We start from the raw sequence: 13,667 nt of genomic DNA, 5'->3' as shown, positions 1-13,667 counted from the left end.
TTTCAGTCAATGTTGATGTTCCCCAGTTTTTCTATGGTAAAACATAGGTCCTATTAATACTTATTACACATTATATTACATTACCTTATATTTTCATATTTACTGATAATGGCATTTTCTTTAGTCAAGTTAGATACCTGAACATTTATTAGGGAACAGCAGTATAATATCTGCAATATGTACTGCTCAAACCACATTTTTTCCAGTGTGGCTTAGCTTAGCTTTTTTAATGTGGACTCCTAGGAGTGATATTTGATCAAAGTTCTAGTGAACTGGCTGAGTATGCTTGCATATTTAAAATCACTCGATGTTCAGATGACTGATGGAGTCCTGTTTGAATTCAGGCAGAATTTTCACACACGCTTTGTTGCATTACATTGAAAATCCCCCTTATGGCTACATACGCGACAAGTTCACGAAGCAGACCTGCTTTGTTTCTGGGTGCAAACCAGCGTCCTTTTTCATGTCTAGAGGCTGGGCCGCTGACAGCCATTTCCAGCCGAATGCTCATGAATCTTTCTCTTAATGAAACAGTCAATGAGGCTGTCAGCCAGCCTGCACAGGAGATTGTTATGAAGAATATATTTCAGAGCACAATTGAATGGATTTGAGTTGGCCGTGCTTTCCAAAAAAAAAAAAAAGGATGCATCTGATTGGGAGATAAAGCGCAGTTCCAGATATGGCATGAGGGGAACCGAATTTTCATCGATCCAACTCACGTTAAATATTTTAAACCCAACACCAGCTGTGAGCCTTATTTCCTGTGGCTTATGAGATCAGCAGTGGTAACATTTTCAAACCTGCTGACTGAATTTGAATAAAGTATGCACTGAAGGCAATCAACCATCTTCTTTTTATTTCTTTCTGTGAAGAACTGATGATATGCCCTAGTAAATGATTAAAAGGGAACTTTAAGCAGTTAGCTTCACTTTAATTTGGATGTGCTGTTTCCTCAGGACTGTATGGGGAAAAAGCAATTAACTTAGAAGCCGATGTGGTTTACAGTGTCTCTTCCCTTTTGTGGTGGATAGAGAATAGAGGCAAAGCTTTCATATCATACCATATCTCCAGGTGATTATTATTCAAATATGGCTCCCAATTGATAAGAACAAACAGCGTTTCATGGAGAGAGTGACAGCTGCCTTAAAGATAGCTCATTAAAATTTCATATTCAAAAACACAATGTGTTGTTTTCCTTTACAGTGCTGAGACCACATTCACATTGTAGAAAACAGCCTCAGGTTCTGTAACAGCTGAACCAAAACAATGTACACACTTTCTGCTTGGTAGAATTAGCAACAGGAGATCCCGGAGTACACAAAAACTGAAATGGGAAAAGGGAAATGTGGGAAAATGGAAGTTAACATAAAGAACAAGAAGAATTTTCAAAGCCAAAATACCACAAATTTTGTTCAGTAGATCAAGAAGTAATGCATCATTTGGACCTACGCACAGAACTGTCTTTTCAAACCAAAATAATTAAATAGCACAGTAAACACCAGTGTCGGTCAGGCGTTCAATATTTTGTCATTTAAATGTTCACTAGATGTGTGCCTGAGAAATACCTAATGCTAGATATTAAGTGTAATGCTGTGAAATTAATGACTGCCACAGGCCATTTTGAGCAACTAAAAACAAAACAAATTGCATATGTAGGTATGGAATATAACAAAATTGATGTCCTCTGACAACTGCTGCAGTGAACACAACAGAATATATAATTGTAGTATATAGTAAAACATGTCCAGGGACTGAGGCTGCTCTATATGCATGCAAATAGAGTCAATAGAATGTGTGAATTACTGCTCCTGTCCAAGCAGAATGTCTGTAAGCATAGTTGCATTGTAACAGATGAGTGTGGGTGTGGTGGGCAGGGCCTGTGTGATGTCATCACCAAGGGACTAATTGGTGGAGGGTAAATATGAAGGACACATTTGTCTCAGCAGAACAACAGAGTTCAAGGGGAAAGTTGGACCAATGTTCAAGGCAAAGACACACTTTACATCTTGGCTACCGGTATATGTCAGTCCTAAAGTACCTCTCTAGCTTGTATAAATTTATTGATTATTTAGTGCAATAATTATTTTCTTAATTTATCTTGCCCTGCGTACAGAATGACTCCGCTACCATCCATTTCCAAAAGGTATAGAGATCCCTGTTGATAACATGAGACTTTTCAAATTATATGCTGATTAAGTTGGTAACAGATAATAAGTCCAATAGATCATCATATTTAAGTAGCGACTGTGTTTTGAGAGCATAAGGAGAGAAAAGAGAATTAGGATGGTCATGGTGGAATGACAATGTGTACTAGAGGACGAATTTCCTCAATGGCTTTTGTAGGGTCTAATTTCAATCCAAACAGCTAAGCCCTGCCTCTCCAATGAAGTGAAGCAAAAAGCATGAACACATGAGCATCTCAGTTAAGCACAGATAGGCCCACATTGGCTGTGAAATCTAAAGACATTGAAGCATGCATTTTTATTGCAGGTCTTTTTGCATATAAAAGACTTCAATTTATGCACAGTTAATACCCAGGCTGTTTTCCAAGACGTGGAGAGTTACAGTTTGCACTCATGCATGAAGCGCTATCTTGTTTGTATGAGAAGTGCCAAGAACAATATAGCAATACAGTATACATGTATTTTATCTTGCAGTACAGCAATACAATAACATAATACCTAAATTGAACAACTTCCACACGTCATGATTAAAGATTATTTTCTCTTACGTCAGCATCCATTAAAGCATTCATTTTGCAGCATTAAATTTGGTTCCCCGTAACTTTTTCCCTCATTATGGTTCCTAGCTTATGAAATCCTACACCACCATCAATCAATTTGATCAGCAGTGTTCCATTTAGGGACAGAACTATCATATCAGTTTCCTGTACAATATAATTGGAGGTTTTTTTATTGATTTTATAATAGCTTTCCAAATATATTCAGGCACTCATGCTGTAATGTAAAGCATGGTAAATATGTATTTTACCTTCATTTATTGTTCAATAATTTTCTGAATGTTTCTTCAGTTTAGACCGTCATTTGTCACTGTTTTTGTTGAATATCAATTCCTGAAAGTCAGCCAAAAAAATGCAATTTTTTAAATCATAAAAAATAAAACAATAAAAACTTTTAGCTGTGTTGCTCAAGAAGACTGTTTGATAATGAATTATTGAACAATAAATTGTATACTTTATGAGCAAATGAATGCAGTTCAAAGTTTAGAATTAAAGCCCAATAGAAGAAATATCTAGAAAGACGCGTCCGGAATTAGTAATGGCAATGGGAGGAAACGCACAACAGCAATAAAGGAACATTAACAAACAGAATTGTGCTACTTTCTTACCTTAATTGGCATTCCCTCAACGCAAAAACAATGCCCAAAATATCGGAAAAAAAGATCCAGAGAGAGACCGGTGCACAAAGTAAGCCTCGAAAGCCGCTCCTGCAGCCAGCCAAGCCGCAGAACAGGAGATTAGGGTCCGACCTCACGATCCTCCCGGCTCATCTCGAGACGAGCTCCCTCAACAACCTGCTAGCGCCTGTGCAAATGGTTGCATCCATCGCAGCTCACTACTAACAAGCTCTCTCTCCCCGGATGGGGAGGGAAAGGGGGGGGGGGCTGTGTGAGTGTGTGTGTGTGTGTGTATGTGAGTGAGTGAGAGAGAGAGAGAGAGAGATGTAGTGCAGAAGTGGGAAGGAATTGAGCCAAACAGATGCAACGGGGGTGTGCTACCTAATGTGACAGATGTGCTGTTGACTTTTAAGTTTAACGGGAAATGAATGCTGCTGTGCACACAGAAGAGAGAGAGAGTGCAGAAAGGCTTCTTCAACTCTCAGGAGTCCTACAAAAGCCCAGGCATATGCCTGTTGAACATGCACTGCTCTGCTATATGCAGTTTTCATAAGGAGGACAGAGTTCTGCAAACACTGGATTTCAGGACCTCTAATAATGCTTGCTTGTCAATCAAGTTGAGTAAGCTTAACCAGGCAGTGAAGTAATATGCTACAAAAGTAAATTGATGTTATAAATCACACAATATACTGATAAGATATCACTACTGTATTCCCAGCCACGTAACAATGCAGTTATTACATGTGGCTAGGGGGTGAAATTGCAATGATAAAACCATTTTAAAGTAATGGGCATAATGCTGTTTGAAAGAAAAGCTGCATTTATCCTTTTTTTACAGGTGTTTATTCATACTGTAGGTCTCCTGTGAGCAGTAACATCAATGTGTTACTGAAGTCAAAAAAAGAGCTATACAGAATTTTTCATCAAAGGCCAATCAGGATGGATTTCATATTCAGAGAAGCTAATAAATAAGCTGTGTATGTGATCACATATCAAGTTCAAGTGATATTGCCGTTTAAATGTTAATTCCATATTGTTTACAAGCATGTGCACGCTGGCATTTCATTTGCTGTTGTTGGCCTTTTGCTTTCACGCCAGCCTGAGGTAAAACTTGTGTCAGGACAGCGACACATTGTCTTTGGCCCAGGGGGTTTGTCGATGTACGATTGATCTGTTATTTTCTTCCATTTGTTTTTTGTTTTTGTTTTTTGTTTTTTTCCTGTCAGTGCAATTAAGTTTAATGTATCCATCACAGTATTCAATAGCAGTGAACCACTGAAAATAAATAGACAATTACCTCTCCCACTGAAACTGCAGAGTCTGTGAACGTCATCAGAATCAGTACGTGTTATTATCAATTATAGGAGAAGGATGAACAGGAGAGGGAGCACTTTCAGCACAGAATTTATGGGCCTGGCTTTTTAATCAAAATCAGTTGAATAAACGATCGTTTGGCATGAATCACTTTCTCCGTCTTCCTCCACCATGAAATGCTGTTTGATTCTCATTATCCACAGATTTTAATGATGCAATAATAATATCCCTGAAGATAATAATACCTGAAATAGTCTCAGAGTTGGAGGATGGTGGTTATTCCCCCCCCCCCACCAACCTGTGGAAACCTGGTCTGCCTGCATCTCTCCCAACCTGACACTTCGATGGAAGGGTGGGGACAAAGCAACTGCTTGTGGATGTAAAGAGCTCAGTGCCGACGAACGTTCCTTTTAGCGCTGGCTAGGCCCCACAGGCAATGAGCCAATCCCTGTAAATGGGCCACTTTTCAAAAGGAACTGCACTGCTGTCTAGCTTGATCAAAAACATTCCCCACAAATGTGAATTGTGGTACGCAGTCTAGTTGGACCCTGCTGGAATCCACCGATCCAAAAAGATCAGCTTTGAGATTCACTGTAGTTGGCCATTTTGTTCCGTGTAGCATTTAGAGCAGGATTATAGATTTTTGGATAACGCGTCATGCCCTGGACAGGAATTCTGAATGCCTAAAATGGAATTTTGCTATGGTTCACGCAGTGACATGGACAGCCTTACGTCCCACCCTGGGGACGAGCCAGTTGGTTCATCCTGGGATGGGACATCATTATGAAGAGTAGATGTCTTGCATAGAGGCAAAGCTCCCTAATCCCAAGGCCAGATAATTCTAGTGCAAAGAGGATTAGCTCCACCCCAGTAGAGCCACTGCCTAAATATAGATCAAATACTCCCCTGTCTTTGCCTCACTCCCTACCCTACCCCCTCCACGCCCATCAGTGTCATTCCATTCAACTCTCCCCACCCACCAGCCAGGCCCTGCAGACATCCATTCTCATTCACTGCCATCCCTGATGAATATTTAATGACTGCAGGCCATGCCAAGAAACACAGTTAGCAAACCCACTTGACACTCTGACCCTTATGTGGAGCGGCTGGTTAATTGGGCATAAGGAATTTCTTATTATTTTTAAGCCGCGTTTCCACCGCAGGAACTATACCCCGGAACTAGGAACCTTTTGAGGAACTCAGTGCGTTTCCACCGCAGGAACTAGGGTCTAAATTTAGTTCTGGGGGCTTTGTTTTACCCCCCAAAACGTTCCTGCTCGGGGGGTAGTACTTTCCGAAAGTACAGGAACCTTTTGGGTGGAGCTTGCAGCGCTGAACATTTCTGATTGGTCGAGTACTCGCAGCACTTGTGTTGTATTTATTTTCCGCCATTACCCGCCATGTTTGAAAATATGCCGGCGCAACCCGATTTATTTTCATAATAACTTCAAATCAAACTTGTATGTTATGCAGCGCAGTAGCCTAGTTTTGGTTATAGCCTGCCAACGTCTTGGAATTATAACGTGTGCTCTTCTGTTCTTTTCTTGCTTTAGTATTCGTTTTATAAAATGCTAAGCATTCGTGCTGGGACAGCATATTACGTACTAAAACATTCAAACGGATTAATTCGGTTGCTGAATATTTTCTTCCGGATTTTCTTTGTTAGCCCATTGTAATTGAATCAAAACGTTTGATACAGTTATGTGAGGTATGCGGTAGTTCTGCGTAATTCACATTGGTGATACAGTAAAAGCAAACTGGAAATCACCTTCCGCACTTTTTGTCATGGTAAAATAACAGGTTAATTCTAGTAATAGTACCTTTAGCTTTTTCAGACTGCCGTAATTTTACTCTGCCATTCTTCAATTTCACAAAAAGACCAGGAAGACTATGGACTAATTTATGGTGCATGGTTCGCATCTGGAGGGCACACTTCGCTGCTCGGCTAGCAGTAACTCCGAAGGAAAACAAACGGTGGCTGTACCACTACTAATTTAAAATTTCACGCAAGTCCGAGTTTTCGTTCTATTCTTGTCATTTTGCGATTAGCCTATATAGAATTGACGATGAGAAAGTAATCAAACAGCAAATTGTTTACAACGTGTGCATGTTTTCTGCTGTTGTTGCCAGTTATATTGGAAATGTGAATGCATTCTGTCGCTACGGATGTCAAGACATGAAAGCGAATGTTCGCATGAAAACATAATGAATGTGTTTGAGAGGATATATAAAACAGTTACAATCTGACTATTGGTCTGTTATATCCTATTTGTTGCATAACGGTCCAAGTTCAACTACCAACGACAGTTTTGCTTGACAACGGTAAAATATGCCCAAACGGCTGCAGAAGAATATTTCAATTCCATGTGATTAAATCGATAAAAATCAATAAATACAAAAGTAACCATATATAGTCATTGTTGGCAACCCGTTGTATATAAGTGGAATAAACCCCTCCGGGCTGTCCCGGTTATTAGAAAATAATGTAGGCTACTTCGGTGGTAGTATGGTGTTACAGAAGAAATCATATGACAGATGGACCGAGGACAACGTCGCTTTTCCAAACGTCAGTGGGCTAATTTGCCTAATCTTCGCGGGACTTTAGACCCCGGTGGAAACGCAGACAGCCATTGGCTGAAGGAACCTTTTAGTTCCTGGTAAAGCAGTTCCTGGGACTGAAAGTTCCGGGTAATTTTGGTGGAAACGCGGCTTTAGATGCAGATTAATTAATTAATTTATTTATTCATATATGTTTATTTATGTTGATGATGACAAAATTTACACCAGAAACCAGGATGGTTAATACAGAAAAACTTGCTCCTGCCTGGTAACTATATTCACCACTGAAACATCCAACTAAGAGAACTGTGGCACTCTGGAGCTCATTGCACTTCCTGCCTGTCACTCTGCCTGTTGTTTTTCTTTTTCCCAGAATTCCCTATGGTGGACTACCGGGGCGGTAGCGTGAGTCGATGTGAACTGTGCCTAGCGCGCTGGCGGCTAGCGCATTCCTAATTCCGTGCCCCGGTGTCCTTCATCCTTTCTGCTCAGTGCTTTTTATCCTGTGAGGATTACCGTTTCTGGTGACTGGTGGAGCGGTGTCTGGGAGGGGCATGAGCGAGCCAGTGGCCAAGTGCCTTGGTTATGGGGGACCCCCTAGACGCGTGTGGGATTACTGCACAAATCCAGCCAGCAAACTGACAGCCATCAAGAATAGATTACACCAGACAGTTAGGGGGTGGGCTTCAGAGATTGGTCGGGGGGGCCCTGTTTAGTCACAAGGCTGCTGTGGCCAAAAAGGGCTTCATCACGATCTACTGGCCTAAGAGAGCTCCTGAAGGGCTCTGTTGGTAATCCAACTCTCTCCTCTCTCCTCATTGCTCACATTGTGGATTTCGGAACTTCTGAAATTAACCTAGTTGTTTGTCCATTAAACATTACACACATTCATTGTCATGACACTGAAGCATACAGAATAAGGGCTTCAGAGTCATGATGAATTTAACACCTCACACACCCAGTGCTGGGTGTTTGTTGACGTAATTTCACAAAAACCTTGGAAGAAGTGAGAATACAATGATAGCAGACTCTTTCTGTAAACCACCCAGCCAAACAACAGTTTCATAACCTGATATATTCACTCTATGGAATGCTGGATCTGTGAAAATTCACCAAACACATCCCATCCCTCTTCATTTTCTGCATGATTCTGCATTAGTCCAGGATAACATTAACAAATACAACTACCTAAACCTATACCAGTAAACAGTATGTCAATTTTCATGTTTCAAGTGTTTAAAAATACAAGCCATCCACGGTGATATAAAAACTGCATAAATTACAGTATTGCTCACATTGTGAACAAATTGAGTCCCCGTAGAATCACAGCGTGGCTCCTCTCACCCCCTCACTACAATTTGCAAGAGAATACTTCCCTCTTTGAAACCTCATATTGGATAATGCACTGTCAATGTGGAGTCAACCTCAGAACCTCAGAATTTCAAACATGCAATGAAAATGTTTCTCTGCACTAACGCATCACAGCCCACTCTTTGTGGAGCGTGCTGAACGGTGCTGTTGTACAGCAAAAGTTCCCGCTGGAGATCTCTGCTTGCCTCTGCGCTGCTCCTAATTGAGGAGGAGAGCTGCTGGGTGTAATCCTCTCTCTGATTCCGTGAATGGAGGAGGGACCTGAAGGTGAGGGAGGCAGGGCCGCTCTGTCCTTAGTAAATCCATCTGGACAGATTGGAGAGGCAGCTCTCCCCATCAATCACAAAGCTGCCCCCAAGCACGCTACTGTGGCACAAATCGTCATTAAAACCTTAGCGCCCCCCCCCCCTTCATAAATCAGCCATGCAGTACTCAACACAGCTTCTCCATCCCTTTCAGTAACCAGAGCAACTGTATTATTTATGTTATTTTTTATATCAAAAAAACTACTTTCAAGTCCTTCTTTGATCTCTAACTCGGTAAAGAGAAGACGCACTGTGCGTGGGTTGGAACAAAGGACACTCGGGCTCCTACCTAACGTAACAACCATGAAAGAGGCCAGGTGTTGAGTGGGATGGAGGTTCTGGCTCTGTCTTTGTCCTTTACATACAGCTGGAGTATACAGTATATTGGCTGGGCATGCTTACTGCACTGTCTATACTCCAGGCTTGACAGGGCTTCTACATTAGGAAACATGTTGCTAACTGAATATTTATGCTGATTACTTGGTCGCGAACACCAGAAAATAAGTCTTTTAAAAAGCCTTTTAAGATTCAGTAGTTCTGGTTGAAGTGCAGAAATAATCTGAAGGGAAAGCACTACTGCACAACGATCAATCCAGTGATGATTTAACCTTTCATTTAAAAATGCAGGTGTGCACACAGAATGCTTTTGTGCAGTTGTGCAGCGATGCTACTGAACACATAACAGGCATGAAAGAGGTTAATAAATTTGGCTCCAATTTTGGCTTTAAAAATGTATCATGACCAAGATAGAAAGCAAGATCTTTATAATGCTGCTACACTATATTAGAACAGAGAATTCCAAGAGGAAATTACATTCTTCCGTACTGGCCTGTTCCAGCCATTGAGTGCTTTTTTAAATAGATGAAATGCACTTCTCTTATGACAGTGGCAAGCTTATCTTTCTGCTAAAAAATGTACCTAGATTTATGGGCACTGGATCAAGTACTTGAATCTCTCTCAAGTATGCCCACATGGTACACCACTTCTCCCCATGGTATTGTACAGGTATTGTTTTGAATTGGGGGGGTCATCACTTTTACTGATAACTACTTAACACCAGAGGTGCACAACAAGGGCTGATCTGAAAGATTTTCTTCTGCTCATATCTTGATCTGACATTTGCATAAGCACCAGCTACAGCTTCAGACTGCATGTGCATCCCATGCTAATTTACAAGAAGAAACCAGCATAGTTTATAGAGTTGTCAGGTAACTAAAACCTAAGATACTTGGTTGGAATAAAAACTAGCATGCAGACTGGCCCTCCAGGACCAGAGTTGTGCCGCCCTGAGTGAACACTAAGCCATGCTGTGGATATGTACTTAATTTAAGTACCTATTAGTACCTATTAAATGACACTACTTTTGCCACCATTGCTACAATTGCATGCAATACTTGGTAACATGAGACCAGCACAATACATTTAGTTCTAGAGTCTCAGTTCAATTCAATTCAATTTTATTTGCATAGAACGTTTTACAGAGACACCATCACAAAGCCCCTTTATAGTGAAAAAAAAAAGAAATAAAAAAGAAAATTGGGCAAAAAAAAAAAAAAAAAAACTGATCTGAAACCCAAAAAGCAATTGAGGTAAATAAGTGGGAAATGGGTTGTCTAATATCATTGAAGAAAATTTAAACTTAGAAATCTGGTTTACTCAACAGATTTCTGTATTAGGTATTTCTGTATTTCTCTGCATTATGAAAAAAACAAAAATATCTGACTGTGGGCCTCTTCCTAAACATTTCACAGGTTTATCACTTCAACCTGCAAACAACCCTGAAGAAAAGCATTCTCCAAATTTTTTGAGAACTAATTGGTAACCATAAATTATCGTAACAATCCACTAATCAAGTGGTTCAAGTAAATTGCTTTTCAACCTGAAGAGTATGACCTCAAGGTATCCAACATGCATCTACCAGGAGCCGCTCTCTTCTCATTAGTCATGTAAATGTAATAATAGTTTTCTAATATATTTATAGCTTGCAGATATAGATATATCTCCATAGGACACGTTGCTGATTTAAATTGGCATTTCATTGTTATTAGGAGTGATAGTGAGGAAATTAAAAGTTATGAAATACCAAACAATATTATTGTATTCTGATAATATATTAATTTTAAAGATTAATATAATATTTAGACATTCTTATAATTGTTAAGCTGAAAAGTATCCATGTCATATTTATTGTTCTATAGTTTCATTGAAATATTAATATTTAACAATGAATTATACTGGACTGGAGTTGTTATATATATTCCAAGTTGTACAAATCTGTATCAGTGTTGTATCAGGTTTGTTACAAAGCTGTATACTGTAGAAAGAAGGCAGAGAACCTGGTTTACCTTCATCAGAATGCGGTATGGCTCCAGTTCTGGATTACCTGTGCATTACAGGGTCCTGGTCAGGTTCAGTGGTGTGGAGGGAGGGTAGGAAGTGGGAAAAGAGAGTCAGAGAGAGAGAGAGAGAGATGCAGTTATTGATGCAGTCCGGGTACCGACTGAATATTAATGAGACAGCAGGCAGCCTGCCTACCACTCTGAGGAGAGCGGACTCATTGTATGCCGTGCATCATCTCCACCCGGCATCATCCACTCATTCTGAGCAACAATCCCTCCGAGTCAGCAAATTCCCACACCTCCCTGGTAAAGTCACTCTGTCACGGCACATGTAAAACCCAGTCTTGACATTGGCATCACCCAATTACGACATGTTCACCTCACCAGCCAGGACCATGTGCACAAACCAGCCACTGAATGGTTTCAGATCTTCAGATAAAATGCAATATTAGGAAAAGGGAAACAGTAAAGACAACACATTTTTAAAAATTATTATTTAATTTATTAAATCAAAAAAGTAAACAAATACTCATACCCCCCTGTGAAAAAAATAACTGCCCTCTAGGTTACTCAATAAACCAATTAACCAAATTTAATTTATAAATAAATTCAGAAGATTGAAGACAGCCTCTCACAAAGGTAAATGGCAACCATTAACCATATAGGGTGAGCTCCACAATGTTTGGGACAAAGCCATATACTTGATTTGGCTCTCTACTTCATAATTTTAGATTTGTAATCAAACAAGTCATATTTGGTTAAAGTGCAGCATCTCAGTTTTCATTAAAGGGTATTGAAATACATTTGGGTTTAACCACATAGAAATGACTGCTTTTTATACATAGCCTCCTCCCATTTCAGGGCACCATAATGTTTGGGACAAATTGTGCACAGGGGTTTCTGCAGTATTTATTTATTTATTTATTTATTCAGTATAATCAATTAAAACATATTTATATGATATTGGGATGTGTGACATATAATGAAAACATAAAATATATTTTAGTCTATACTACTGCCATAAGCACAGCACTCTTCAGAAAGTGTCCTTCAGAATGTCGAGTAGAACTTTTCCAATAATGATATTCAACATATATACATTTTACAAATTTTCTTATGCTTTGAAACATTTGAATTGGAATATACAATTGTGCTGGTTGCACAACATCCTGGATTCAAAGCCAACAGCACCCTCTGCCTGCCAAATGCATGCATCCAGCAGTGTATGAATAATCAGTTACAAGTAATCACAGAAAATGTGCCGCTAAAACAATAGTTAGCTTCTTTTTTGACTATATGGTCTTATTAAATAAACATTATTTACATGTAAAAATTATTTACAATTTATTAGATATTTACAGCATGTCACCTGCAGACCATATGGCGGAAAAACATTTGCAATATAATAGGCAAAAAGTGTCATTTTTTTTATCCGTTACAAAACATTAAGATTACGTCTGAAAATCAAGTCAGCAGGTATTTTATTTATTCATACCCCTACCATCATATGCTTAGGAGTCACTAATATTACAATAATTCAAATGTAAATTGTACCACTACAGTTAAAGACTAGAGCTATAACAGCTAAATTGCAATGCCATATAACAGTATAGTAGCACCACCATTGCACACTGTTGCATTGGGAGGAAGCCTACACCATTGGCAAATAAGATTTTACATGCAATTGTATTACCAATATCAACTAATGGCATTCAATTCCATTATAATGCAAAGTACCAAAGTGTTTTGTTTTTTCTGACAATTAATATTCCCACAGTATTCTGGGAAAAAAATACAAACAAAATAAAAATAATAAAATAAACAGCAATCGACAATCACATTTTCCAGAGGGACTTGTCATGGAAAGACTTGTGTAACAAATAAAGGGAACAACAGATTTATACTGTCAGTCAATTTGGGTTCCATACTGAACGATTTTAGTCAGCATATATGGAGACAAAATTTAAACCTAGAGGGGATTAGACTAATAACTCCATGGTTGAATCTGGAGTTATGGTATTGCTTTCTTTCAACAGAAATCATGCTGCCTGTTTCTTTTGGCTAGAGCCACAGTACATTGCTGACGTTCCTTTTTTTCTTGACCTCAACTGCTGGTATACCTCTTGAAGATGCTTAATATTTTAAGATGGGTCTCTTTTGCACTCAGTGCTTGACAGTACATGCCATGTCGGAAAAGTTATAATTATTTACAAAAGTGTGTCCAAAATGCCTATTCCACAGACTTGGAGGAATTAATTCTTTATTTAAAATGTCCACTTTTATCAATGGTGTAAACTTTCCTTCATAATTGCATTGGACTTTGCGGCATTTTGCGGCTATTGTTTGTGTTGCCGTGACAACTTTGTTTGATGTATGGCTTAAACGTTGAACTGTGCAGTAAGTGTATATTGATATGCAAGAA

At 39.3% G+C, this 13,667-nt stretch overlaps 1 protein-coding gene across 1 annotated transcript in view; it reads right to left on the bottom strand.

Annotated features, from left to right (window-relative positions):
- LOC135255504 (synaptic vesicle glycoprotein 2B-like) overlaps positions 1 to 3,565 on the bottom strand; it is a 30,016-nt gene extending 26,451 nt beyond the window's left edge. Inside the window, exon 1 of the mRNA XM_064336757.1 lies at positions 3,349 to 3,565. The gene's annotated coding sequence lies outside the window, so the exon portion shown is untranslated. The remainder of the gene's footprint in view (positions 1 to 3,348) is intronic.
- Positions 3,566 to 13,667: the final 10,102 nt, after the last annotated feature.

Source organism: Anguilla rostrata, chromosome 5 (genome assembly GCF_018555375.3).
Source record: "Anguilla rostrata isolate EN2019 chromosome 5, ASM1855537v3, whole genome shotgun sequence".
In the NCBI taxonomy this organism is placed as follows: Eukaryota; Metazoa; Chordata; class Actinopteri; order Anguilliformes; family Anguillidae; genus Anguilla; species Anguilla rostrata.
This window is presented reverse-complemented; position numbering and strand designations above follow the sequence as displayed.